This window comes from Triticum dicoccoides, chromosome 1B (genome assembly GCF_002162155.2).
Source record: "Triticum dicoccoides isolate Atlit2015 ecotype Zavitan chromosome 1B, WEW_v2.0, whole genome shotgun sequence".
Taxonomy (NCBI): Eukaryota; Viridiplantae; Streptophyta; class Magnoliopsida; order Poales; family Poaceae; genus Triticum; species Triticum dicoccoides.
The window spans coordinates 551,858,538-551,868,366 of record NC_041381.1 but is presented as its reverse complement, the minus strand read 5'-3'; positions in this window follow the sequence as shown (position 1 = coordinate 551,868,366).

Sequence of the window (9,829 nt, the reverse complement as noted above, 5' to 3'; positions counted from 1 at the left end):
ACTTGAACAATGGGTCATGCTACCTTATCGATATTCGAGAGGAGAAGGACTCATGTAAGTCGGAGGAGGAGCCCTCCGGCCATGGAATATTGCTTATCTTCGGCCTTACTATACTTGAGCCGCTGGCTCTTATGATGTACATATTTTGACGATGTATATATTATGATGATTATAATAAAGCAGGGCCTCTATCATTTTCATCTTCAATAATGAGTCTCCTTCATCATAATTCCATGACCATTGGGGGCTTGATCGTATTCGAATCATAGCTTAACCCCTTTGGCACGGTTTCCCGATCGTATTCGAATCATAGCCGTTCAAACATTTTGATCACTTGGGGGCTTGATCGTATTCGAATCATAGCTTAACCCCTTTTGGTCCAACTTGCTGGTCGTATTTGAATCAGAGTCATTAAACATTTAGATCATTGGGGCCTTGATCGTATTCGAATCATAGCTTAACCCCTTTGGCACGGCTTCTTGATCGTATTCGAATCATAGCCGTTCAAACATTTTGACCACTTGGGGGCTTGATCGTATTCGAATCATAGCTTAACCCCTTTTGTTCTGTCTTACTGATCGTATTCGAATCAGAGTCGTTAAAAACTTTGGTCACTGGGGGTCTTCCTGATCGTATTCAAATCATAGCTGTCGGTACCCCTTTGATGGGTCCAATGCCACAAACCACTTGGGGGCTTCCTAACCGTATTCGAATCATAGCCATTTACCCTTTTGGTCTGGCTTACTGATCGTATTCGACTCGGGGCCTTGAATTTTCTCTCTTTCTGAGTTGAGTTTTTTGAGCAAAAAATTTCGAGTTTTTGTCTTCATCTTCTTCTGCTCATATCTGAAGCATACTTATGGTCTCTATTAACCCGGCTTGGCTTTGGTCGATAAGTCGCCAGTATTTGACAATGTTAAATACTTGGAAGTATTGGCTTCTAAAGTTTGGTTTCTCACCCTTACTGCACAGATATCATAAGCCAGCAGTATAATTCAATATCACAGGTATGATATTGTTATTATAATTATGTTTACGTTCTGGTAAATACCAGCCCTATTTATGACTATCTTAAATATCAGTGGTTATATGTGAGATATTATGACCCGCCCTGTGGTGAACCGCCAAGGGCTGTTGTGATCTACTTGTGTGCAGGATACATCAAATTTTTCATCTGCACCAATCAACATCATGACAAATATAAAAGGATATTACCAAGTGGCGGCTTAGAAGAAAGCACAACATAAACGTGCATGATGGCACGACAGAGCAAAGTTATAGCTACCCTATTGCATGACTCAACGAGTCAAAATGATTCATTGTTTTTCTGCAGATCACAAATATGAACCGCTCCACGGCTCAATCCTCCTGACTCTGATGGCCTGACGCTTTTGTATCATCCCTCTCCGTGTCTTCATCCTGTTCTACTTCCTGGAAGGTTGGTGATGACCAGTCAATGCCACTTAAAGCTTGGAATTCAGCATCATCATCAATGAGTTCTTCCGGGTCAACTTCAGGAGCGAAAGTGTGCTTACGGATTGGGAGGATCAGGTCATGCACTTTATAGGACGGTGTTGGCATTTTTTGATTTTCCAAATCATAAGTCGGTTGATATTTGGACAGGTCAGTCTCATTAGCAATCAGGCTAGCCAGGGGACGTATGTCCTTCACATAGGCGGCAAAGTCCTTCTTGTCAAATAGGGTCCCGTCTTCCTTCAAGCTCGGGTACCCAGTTGATATATCGGTCGGGTCTAGCTCTAGCAGCTAAGCTTTGGCCCGGCTTAAGGCCGTCACAGCTCCGGCTCTTGCAGATGATCGTTTCATTTCACTAGACCTCTCAGGCAGGATGGAAAGCTTCCTTAATACGTCGACCAGGAAAGTGGGGGCTTGGTTGGATGGAGAGATTGTTGCCAGTGCACGCTGACCTCCAGCAGCTGTTCCACTAGCGTATAAACCACCTTCAGTTGAACAAGCATATCTTGGTTCAGATTGGTGCTCCTGGGGCCTGCATAAGTAATCAAACATGGGTCAGAAGCAATTTATGACATCAAGAAAGACATTCACAATGAGTATTAGTGAGGCGACTTACCAAAGATAGCTGAAACCATCTGAGTCACATGGCGTTTTAAGCTAGTAAGTTCAGTGGTCGCTTCCTAAAGAGTCGTCTCCGCCTTCTCAGCCCGCTGTGTCAAGGCAGTTTTCTCTTCAGACCAAGTACTTCTCTCAGCTTCAAAATTGGTTTTCAATTTCTCAGTTTCAACCACGCTAAATTGGAATTTGGAGTCGGCCTTCCGGGTCTCAGATTCTTGCAACTCCGGCTGGGATTTCAAGTCACCCAATTGAGATTCAAGTTGAGCAGTGGTGTCCTGTGCATATGCCGATTCAAAAAATATGAGTCACCAACAAGGAAGTCCCAAGCACTTTGCGAGCAAAAGTACTTGGCACCTGGGGGCTAATGTCTACCGAAAAAATTATTCATACAACAACTTATGTGAATAAGTCCCAAGCACTTTGCGAGCAAGAGTACTTGGCACTTGGGGACTAATGTGTATTGCTTGTCTTGTTATAAAATTGCTACAAACGGCCACAACCGGCTCATGAGAACTATACAAGTAAGTAATGATTTCAAAAATATGAAGGACCGGCTCATTCATGATAATTAAGCCGGCCCTTGGGGGCTATGGATTCAGTGTTTACAATTAAACAATTTTGAACTGGATGGTTAAAGCCGGATTGGAAGGATTTTTTTTAAAGATTGTTATTTATGCTCATGGAAATCAAGTCTACAGCATATTCAAATTCATCATAAACAGTAGACTTGGGGGCTGGCAGGATGTGGATAATTTACTAATGGAGAAGCCCATACCTCAAATGTTTGATGCATTTGCCTCACCATCTCAATTTCAAAGTCACGGCTGGAGTGCACTTGACTGAGATAGCCAGAATATACTTCACCAATGCTCGATTGGGAGTAGTTGGCAACATCAAACCTCACCTTTCGCTGTTCAATGTTTTCTTCATTGGCAGAATGTTTGGCTAAGACGGCAGGCCTCCCCGGCTCTCCAAAACATGGGTTGGTGATATCCACGTCATCATCTAGAGTACTAGCTGTCTTCACTGGACCGGATGTTCTAGGATTCAAAGTGTTAAAGCTGACTTGCTCTGTAGGAGGGTTAGAAGTTACTGGCGGGTCATCAAGAGTCGGCTCTGGTGGTGGAGGAACTGAGCCTTCAGGAGCTGTCGTTTGTTGCTCCAGTTCACTAGTTTTTGGGTCTCCAACCGGCTTATTCACCCTCGCTTTCTTGCTGGGTTTGGCTTTTCCACTGCATGAAGTCATGAGAAGTCAGTATAAGTGTCAAGGAGTATAAACAAGAAAATAAATAATTATTATTACCCGGGAGCAGTCTTGAAAGCCGGCAGATGAGATTCAATGATTCGCCGGAAGAGGAACGAGATGTTTCCTGATAATTTGAGTCGGAAGAATTGAGTGGTTGGCGGAAGAGACCCGTCAAAGGATAAAAAGAGTTTAAGTTGAGGGTGATCTCATTTCGACGCTTCCTCGGAGTGTTCGGTAAGTCGGAGGATAATTCTTCGTCCCTGCTTGTCCAAGTCTGTCGCCGGCTCTCATGTTGTTGTTGCTTCAAAAGAAAGTGAGGATCCAGATGTGCTAAGGGGTGTGAAAATCTTAATTTCCGGGTTACTCTTCAGATTTTCTGTCTTGGCAAAGGCTCGGAGTCGGATGAAATGATAGTTACCTCTTCTTCAAGAGCTTTACTAGTCCCCGTGTCATCCTGATGATAGTCAATGTCAATAAGATGGTTGAAAAAGGAGCCAAGAGAGTCAAGGGCTACCTCCGACTCAGAGGTGTCATCCAGCGCAAGCAGCTCAGAAGCACTGGGCTTTTTTCCTTTCTTCTTGGTGGTTCTCTTGGCGTCTTTCTTGGTTTTCCTGGCTCTTTTCACAGCTTCATGGTCATATTCTTTCTTCCAAAAGTCGTCATTAGCCTGTGAAAGTCATCAAAGTTGAATTAAACAAAGTATTAAAGATGAAGGAAAAATAACTACAGTTTGGCGACTTACTCCTAGAGCCGGGTTAGCTGCGTAGAAAGGGCTCATGCCCACCTAGCTGCAATCTGCTGGGCTTTCATGCGGAAGGGACTTCGTTATCTCATTGATGGCTTCGTTAGTTAAGTCCACGGAGTTGTGACGCATTGGATCCTCTTTCTCACCCGTGTAGGTACAGATTAAGCCGATGCCGCAGCTTAGAGGAATGACCCGCCATGCAACCCAGCACCGAACCAAGTCGATGCCAGTTAAACCGTTTCCCAACGGACTGCCCGACTTTTGCACCCTACATCTCGAATCAAATCACCCTCTCCCTGACAAGGAATACTCTCTGAATAATTCCACACTGGGCTCCTCTTGAAGGTACACCTCACAGAACACATGGAAATTGCAGATATTTGACATGGAATTGGGTTCGATGTCTTGAGGATGAAGGTTGAAAAAGTACAGAATGTACCAGAAGAACTTAGAGCCGGGCGGTGAGAAGCCCCGGTTCATATGATCAGTGAAGACAATGACTTTGCCTTCCTTTCGATGAGGTTTCTCTTCTTTCTGCTTGGGGGCGCGGTAAGACATTATAGACTTCTTCGGCAAATAACCGGTTTTCACCAAGTCGTCAAGTGTGTTTTCCGTGATGATGGAGGGAACCCAGTTGCAGGAAGTGGTTGTTTTAGGCGGCATTTTGAAGAAGGAAGCCTAAAAGGAAAAAGAACAAAAGTTTGCTGGTTCAAATTAAGCCAGATGAAAAGTATTACAACACATATGCAGAATGGCGGCTTAAAAAAGGGCCTAATGGTATATGACTAGTTACAGCGGGTTATGTAAGCCGCCATGAGAAATTTGATGTCTATCAAAGGAGAAATCTGTGGAGCATTGAAGTTAACTACAGCCGGTGATATGAGCCGCCATGACTAGATGGATCTATCAAAATGCAGAAAATGCGGTTTTTGCTAAGTACTGTGCAAACAGGTTTCACAGATTACAATTATTATTTCAGATCAGTGGCAGTTCAGAAAAAGAAAGTAAAATCAAGACCTAAAACCAATACATGGGAGTTCATAGGTTCTAATGAGATCTCTTTTCAAGGAAAAAGGGTCCGCTGGCATTTAAGGCAAGGACAAAACTACTATTGTACAAGTTTTATGCTATTTCCAAATCAACTGGTGCCTAGGGTTGAAGATGAACGATGAACTGTGAAGAACACGAAAAGCTCAGAAACCCTAATGCAGATCTAGGTTACAGGAGAGAGAGTACTTACAGGTGCAGATCAGCTGCGGAGGAGTGCAGTCGTTCTCTGGTTCGTTCAGGATGATGCAGCGGCCAAAGACAAGGATGACGGCGTGCTTCGCGGTGGCGGCGGAGTTGGAGCGGCAGTAGAGTCCCGAGAAGAGGAATACGAAGGAAAAGGGGAAGAATGAGAAGGGGCCATTTGACCCTATTTATAAGGAAGGTTAACAAGTGGGCGTGAAAAATGAGGAGGCCAAAACATGGTTATCCAACTGCTCGGGCACCTCGATTTTCGGGACAATTATTAAAAGATCCGTTGATATATATCGGATATTGTGCAAATTAATGACAGGTGAAGTCACGGCGGCTTATCACAAATACAGAAGATGACATCATGGCGGGTTATGAAATTCTTGCACAGATGAAGAAGGAAAGATTTTTCTTAAGAATTGAAGATTGACATGAACAAGTTCAAATCAACCTGGGGCCTGATGTTGGGGATATAACTATTAGGTATGACCCGCCTAGGAGAGGCCGGGTTATACCTGTGGCGATTCTTAAGGTGAAGCCCGCGAGGATATTAAGATAGCGGTTAACAGCCAAGGGCTCAAGGCCCAAGGGCGACTTAAGGCCCATATGAGTAAACCGCCATATATGTAAGACTTGTATTGTAAGGCATGTAAAGGTAGTCACCGAGCTGGACACGTTGTCTATGAGCCGGCCGGGACTCTGTGAGCCGCTGGGCGTCGACCTGTGTATATAAAGGGACGACCCGGCAGTGGTTCAGGATAAGAAAGGACAGATCGAAAGCTAGGTCAAGCGGATTCGCTCCCTGGTAATCAAGACATATAAGCAATACCACCTCAAACTGGATTAGGCCTTTACCTTCACCGCAAGGGGCCGAACCAGTATAAACTCCTGTATCCTTTGTCCCGTTTAACCCCTTTAAGCTAACCTAGAGGCGATGGCTCCACGACTAAGTCCTTTCACGAGGACATCTGCCGTGACTATTCCACGACAGAAACAAAAAAATCTACGCACACGCAAGATCTATCCATGGAGATGCATAACAACGAGAGGGGAAGAGTGTGTCCACGTACCCTCGTATACCCTAAGCGGAAGCATTTAGTAACGTGCTTGATGTAGTCGAACTTCTTCGCGCTCCAACCGATCAAGTACCAAACGTACGACACTTTCGAGTTCTGCACATGTTCAGCTCGGTGACATCCTCCGCCTTCTTGATCCAGCAATACGGCAAGGTAGTGGATGAGTTTCAATAGCACGACGGTGTGGTGTAGTGATGGTGAAGTGATCTCCGCGGGGCTTCACCTAAGCACCACGAAAATATGACCGGAGGACAAAACTGTGGAGAGGGGCGCCACACATGGCTAGGATAATGTCGTGGGTTGTGTGGCGCCCCCTCCCTCATATATATATATATATATATATATATATATATATATATATATATATATATATATATATATATATATATATATAAACACTATTCTGATCACGGGATTAGAATAATATTATGATCACAACCAGAACTTCCTGAATTACACGCCTGAACTTCCCTCTGTACGAACCTGACCTTCGGGCTATCTTCGCAACCGTGTCTCCCCGCGTGAATTTTCTGGTTAGTCGTGTTCTATGTGATGTAAGTGTAATTTGCAAACTATTTCTAGCAACTAAATTCCCATTTTAAATATGAATCTCGCTCGTTGGTGGATTTGCTCTCGGGTCGTGATGAAACATGCCTCTGTGGCAATTTTACTGCCCGAGTTGTTCGACCTGAACTTCCCTCTGAACTAGGTTGAACTTCCGCCAATATTGCCCAAACGGGGCTTGCGATATACCATTGGAAAGCTATGGACACCAGTATCATGACCCAACTTAATTTTTTTTTCAAAATATAAGCGGTTTAAGAGCAGTTTTGAAAACCGTTTTTTCTTCACACAAGAAACATGAATCGTATTTTCGATCACATTTCTAAACCGTTTATCGGAATGAGGCAAATAATATGGCGTTGGAAAGCTGCTGCAAAACCGCTCCTTCCACATGTTGAAAGGTTTCTCTAATTCCCTATGGTTAAAGAGTAATTTGGAAAAACGTAAAATTTCACAAACCGAACAGCCGAGTTCATACTTTTGATGCCATTTATAATCGGTTAATCCAATGAGGCAAGTAATACGACATTGGAAAGCTTATGAAACTGCGCTACTTTTTCATGTTGAAGGTGTTTCCTAATTTTGAACGATTTAAGAGTAATTTAGAAAACAGTACAAGTTCCACCGAGTTCGTATTTTCAAACTAATTTCTAACCGTACGTCCGAATGCAGCAAATGATATGGTGTTGGAAAGCTTGAGTAAATGCAAAACTTTTGTATATGTATTGTTTCTCCCAATTCCTTATGATTTTATGTCAGTTTTGAAAATGGGTAAAAACATATTTTCGCCGTAATTTCTACAACTTTGTCAGAATGGGGCGAATAACATACCCTTCAAAAGCTCCGAAAAATGCGAAACTTTTTCATGTTGATGATTTTATCTGATTCCCAGTCATTTTCAAGTAATTTAAAAAACAGCGAGATCACTCGTTCTGCCTCTATCGCGAAATAGATTCATCGAAAATGCATCGCGTGAAGTACTTGAACTTCTGTGGCAGTTCTGCTTGAACTTCACTCTGTTTTTCACGTGCTTTTTTTCTCGTAGCTCTTCATTCACTCATCGGAACAGTCACCGGAATTGAGCAAGTGATATACCGGTGGAAAGCTGCTGTAAACACGCAACTTTCCCGTGTTGATCATTTTTTCATACACGTGACGATTTTAAAAGTTTTTCATCTGAAATTCATTCAGTCTAGTTGGCGAACTTCCTTGTTGTTTTCACATTGAAATTATGTGACGTATTTTCGTTTGTAATTTTCTCATCCATTTGTCGGTGTTACACAAATGATATTTGTTTTGTACAAACCTCTCTCACAATAATTTTTTAAAATTTCTTCGACCAAGGACTTGAACTTATAACAACAAAACTTTTAGCATTTGCTTTTTTATTCTTTTTAATACAAAATGCACATCGTGTAGTACATGTACTTCTGGCAGTTATCAACCTGATCTTCTCTCGGTTACGTGAAAATATTTGAGTTTTTTATGAATTTTTAATTTGATTTTCTTAATCTTTTTTTATGAATTTTGGAGCGCTCTATTTTTAATATTTGAACTTCTTTTTATTTTATTTTTGAACTTCTTGTTTCCATTCTTTAATAACGAGGAAAAATCTGAGTTTTCTATAATCATCGAACTTCTCCATCTTTTTAATATGGACTTCCTTGTTTTATTTTCTTAATCTTTTTCTATGAAATTTCGAAGCGCTCTATTTTTGAAAGTTGAACTTATTCTTATTTTGTTTTTGAACTTCTTGTTTCCATTATTTAATAACGAGAAAAATCCGAGTTTTCTATAATCATTGAACTTCTCCATCTTTTTAATATGGACTTCCTGGCTTTATTTCAAAGTATTTAAAATAAGGTCCTCCAATACATTCGGGTTCCAAAAATCCACTCTATGGAACTAATCCTCTTTTTTTAATTTGGACTTCTAGTTTTTTAAAATTTGAACTTCTCAGTTTTTCTAACATTTTTTATGTACATTTTTTCATTGATGGGATTGTCCTTTTTTGAACCTCTCGAATTCGGTTTATTATATGCATGACTTTTCTAGAGGACAATACTTGAACATTATTCTAATTATCAATTATGTTACATGTGAGCTCTGTGTTTTTACTCCCCATAGACGACCATATAAGCATCACGAATTTGAGAACATGTACTTTTCAATACATCTTTTTTCAGAAATCCACCTTTTTTGTCTATGCGAACTTCAGTTTCCTTCAATATATGAACCTCATTGTGAATTTAATATTTATTTTTGCACACAATTTTCCGTACACAAAATTTTCAATGTGTTACATATTTTGACCTTCTTCACATCTTATATTCAAACTTCTTCCTCTTTCTCCTATATACACAAAAAGAAAATAAAACCGCTCATTATTTTGACAAAAACACGCATAGAATGCACCTGCACGCGCACAGAGTTCTTGTTTGCTCATAGCAAATCAGAGCGGGATCATACACAAACTAAAAAATAAAATAAACAGAACAATCAGGGAGGATTGTAATGATTGTAGCATCTGCACAAAAAAGAATCCTCGAACTTCTGGGGGAGATGGACGAGAATGATGATGATAATCCACACATGCGAAGAACAGAGGAACCAGGGCGAGGGGGAGACGTGACGCACCGGCGGCTGGCGACATTGGGGGTTGAGGTGCTTTTCGAGATCTAGGCAGCGGGGAAGATGCACGGGTCGTGGGGGCGCGTCACCGGCGGCAGGTGGCTGTGGAGGGAAAAGGTCGATGTGGCAGTTGAAGGAAGGTCGAGGCGGCAGGTGGAGCAAGTTCGCGCGGGGGAAGGTTCCCGGCGACGGGAGGTGGGTTGGATGATTGCGGTGGCGCGATCCAAATCGTGGGAC